The 3,780-nt window shown below is 42.6% G+C and overlaps 1 pseudogene across 1 annotated transcript; it reads right to left on the bottom strand.

Annotated features, from left to right (window-relative positions):
- Window positions 1-2,331: 2,331 nt before the first annotated feature.
- Window positions 2,332-3,444, bottom strand: LOC309819820 (ADP-ribosylation factor-like protein 16; annotated as a pseudogene). Its single transcript has 2 exons — window positions 3,388-3,444; window positions 2,332-2,792 (listed from the first exon to the last, which is right to left on the bottom strand). The product of its transcript is annotated as an ADP-ribosylation factor-like protein 16 (transcript).
- Between the last annotated feature and the right edge of the window lie 336 nt (window positions 3,445-3,780).

The raw sequence follows: 3,780 nt of genomic DNA, 5'->3' as shown, positions 1-3,780 counted from the left end.
ACGTTGGAAAGGTGCTGACCTTTTTTTTTTTTTAATGTTGTTTAAATATTGTTATAAGAAAAAGGGGGAAAGAAATGAGAAAAATACTGCCTTGACAAGATTTTTCCATATAGCCCATAAATTATAGGGTTTTATTAGGGGTAACAGATTCCATTTTTTAATGTCAATATCAGTGAGAGACATGTGTCAGTTTTTGCACCTTATTGGTCATTACTTCTTTAGAAAAGATGTTAATATAATTGTGAAAACAGATAGAAAATGGGAAAGTTGAAACCTTTAGGGAAGGTAAAATTGGGTTGGGTTCATCTGTGAGGAGTGAAAATGTTATATAGGGGCATTGAGAGTCTAGAAACTGTAAAAAGATAACTTTACAGGAGGTAGCGAAAAGTTTCATGAAAACAAACAAAGGAGTTAAAAGGAGCCAAAAAGAAATGTATCAACTTGCAAATTCTATGTAACAATAATGCTAGTAACCAGGTAAGTTCCCTGCAAAACTACTTTTTGGGTAAGCAGATCCCTAATGATGTGATCTATCATGTGAGTAAGAAACAAATTCAAGTTGAAGCTAAATGTAAGCAGCTTCTGGGCATTCCTTCACCTGCCTGCCCCTTGCTCCAGGGAGCAGGGCTAATGCCACTGGTAGAGGGGGTTTAGGTGGCATAACTCAATGGTTTCTAGTCAGGGTTCCCGGAGGTAGACTGAGATTGGCATACACAAGAAATTGTGAGAAGCTGCTAGTTATGAGATATTACTGATTCTTTATTTTTAAAGTGAAGAACATAGATAATATATTAAGTTAACGTGATTGTACAAGATTCAAATAATACAAAAATATGCAGTATATGTTCCTCACCTCCTACCTCAAACTTAATCCCTTTCCTGAACATACGTGCGAGTTCACAGCTTCGTGTTTTCCTTTTTGATTCCTGGGATTTAGGTAAGGCTTTTCCCACCCAAAGAAAAATAAATTCTCTTATACTGTCTTCTAAAACTTTTATAATTTTATTTGTAAACCTAGGTTTTAATCCATACATGATATATTTTTACATATGGTGTGAGGGAGAACTTCCTTTTTGAACAATCGATAGCCAATTGTTCCAACATAAGTTATAGAATGGTCTGTCTTTTCTCCAATGACGAGAAAGGCCATTTTGATCATTGAAGTAATAATCATAGTTGGGCCTGTTATTGGACTTTATTTTGTTCTCTTGGCCTACTTACCTATTTATGTGCCCTTACCTACGACTCATAGTTATTATAATTTTATCATATGTTTTCCCTCTGTAAGGCAAGTTCCCTTAGTTGCTACTTTTTAGGGGAAACACATATTCTTGTATACCTCTATCAGATGAAATCAAGAAGCACCTTCAAGTTTTATTTTCTAAAAACTCCCATGGAGTTTTTATTAATTTTTTAGATTACTCGTGGTAAATCTGATATTTTATGATTGCTTATTCTCATCAAGTAATGTGGATTCTCCCCAGTACATTCAAGCCTAATTTTTATGCTCTTAAGTATTATAGATTTCATTGAGTAAGTGTGCTTATTTTTTAATTTTTTCTTACCAGACTGCAGTAGGTTTAATAGTGGCCCCAAAAGATATGTCCAAGTTGTAACCCCCGGAACATGCAAAGGTGACCTTCTTTGGAAAAAAAGATCTTTGCACATGTAACTGTGGATCTTGAGATGAGACCACCTTGGATTTAGGGTGGGCCCTACATCCTCCTTATAAAAAGAGGGGAGAAGACCACGTGAAGACAGAGGCAGAAATTCAAGTCCTGCGAGCCACAAGCCGACACCAAGCGACACCAGCAGCCACTAGAAGCAGGGAACGGATTCTCCCTCAGAGCCTCCACACTTCTGGCTTCCAGCACCGTGAACGTAAGTTTATGCTGCTGCAAGCCACCATTTGTGGCGATTTGTTACAGAGGCCCTAGGACACAAATGCACCAAGCAATAGGTGTTTTCCCACAAGCTTCCTTATACTGTCACGGTATCAGAAACTCAACAGGTTGGAGCTTCTGTCAGAGCTGAGAGAGCAGCTCTCCTGGGGGGAGGGGAACAAATCCCCTAGAACCATCCCAGGGTGATGTAGGACACAAGCCACCCAGCATGCCTGTCCTCCTCTCCCAGCGCTGGAGCCAGAGGGCAGATGTCAGGAGTTTCTATAACCTGGGTGCCTCAGTTTACCCATCACTGCAACTCAGCACAGAACCCGATATTCTAGGGCTTACTTGCCCTTATAAAAGCAACAGATAGCCAGAGGCCAAGCAGTGTTTTCTTCTGCCTTCTTGCCACAGAGCGGGCCAGCCATGCTTCTCCGCCCTGCAGTCAACCATTAGTTCTGTGGATGTCCTGGAGCCAGCGCAGCACTTCTGACAAGCCAGTGCCTTTCCGGGCACTGATCTCTACGTGGTGATATTCCGCTTGGCACAAGCAATGAGGTCGAGGAGCCTGATTAACGACTTCATCTCTTCTATGGTCATGTAACAGGGCAGGTCAATTTTATTGAAGAGAATCAGAACCGATGCTTCTTCAAGTTGTTCTGCCGAAAGGAGACCCAGGAGCTGTGCAGAGGATGCAGAGAGCTGGGTGGGGTTAGAGGCATCCACCATGAACAGGAGAGAGTGACAGTTTCCATAGTAACTGGACCAGATGGGGCCCATGCACCACCCCCCAGCTCCTGGATGGTGATCTTTCTCTGAGCCGCCATGTCCAGTTAGGTTGGTACCCACCGTGGGCCGCGTCGGGGGAGGATCGCCCAGGTTGCCCTTCCCATCCTGGGAGCTCAGCTGTGTAAGGCAGTCAAGGTCTCCATAGTGAGGTGGATGGACCTAGAGTCTGTCACACAGAGTGAGGTAAGTCAGAAAGAGAAAAACAAACACCGTATGCTAACACATATATATGGAATCTAAAAAACAAAAAAAGTTCTGAAGAACCTAGTGGCAGGGCAGGAATAAAGACGCAGACGTAGAGAATGGACTTGAGGACAAGGGGAGGGGGAAGGGTAAGCTGGGACGAAGTGAGAGAGTGGCATGGACATATATACACTACCAAACGTAAAATAGATAGCTAGTGGGAAGCAGCCACATAGCACAGGGAGATCAGCTCAGTGCTTTGTGACCACCTAGAGGGGTGGGATAGGGAGGGTGGGAGGGAGGGAGACACAAGAGGGAGGGGATATGGGGATATATGTATATGTATAACTGATTCACTTTGTTATAAAGCAGAAACTAACACACCATTGTAAAGCAATTATACTCCAATAAAGGTGCTGAAAAAAAAAGGTCTCTGAGCGGGGCCAGGGAGTAAGCACTGGCGGACCCCGCCCCGGGCGCCCCCCACCCTGCTCACCGCCAGAGCCCCCCGGATCGCCGTACCCCCTACCCTGCACAGAAGGATCGTCTGCAAGCGTTTCACCAACAGCGTCTTCCCCGGGCCCATGACACCGAGCCTGCTTATTTTTTTATAATATCCTCTCCAAGGTATTTAGAAGTTCTGCTATTTTAATGGAAATATCTTTATTGAATTTCTTTCATTTTATACATGCATGATGGTTGGTTTTAAAACGTTACACCAATCAAAGAAAATGAATATTCTTAGGATTACATTGTTAATAATTCATTAGTTTACAATAATGTATATTGTAAAACAAGAAGAAAAACAGAAACAAAGATTAAACTTTACAGAATGAAAAACAGCCTCTTGCCTCATCCACTCCCAGTCCAGAAACACTGTCATGTCCCTTTTCAATGTTTGGGTTCTTAGTTTTTCTGGTAC

Source organism: Grampus griseus, assembly GCF_964374135.1.
Source record: "Grampus griseus genome assembly, chromosome: 3".
NCBI lineage: Eukaryota > Metazoa > Chordata > Mammalia > Artiodactyla > Delphinidae > Grampus > Grampus griseus.
The sequence above is the reverse complement of the archived record's forward strand: the minus strand, read 5'-3'. Positions and strand labels throughout refer to the sequence as shown.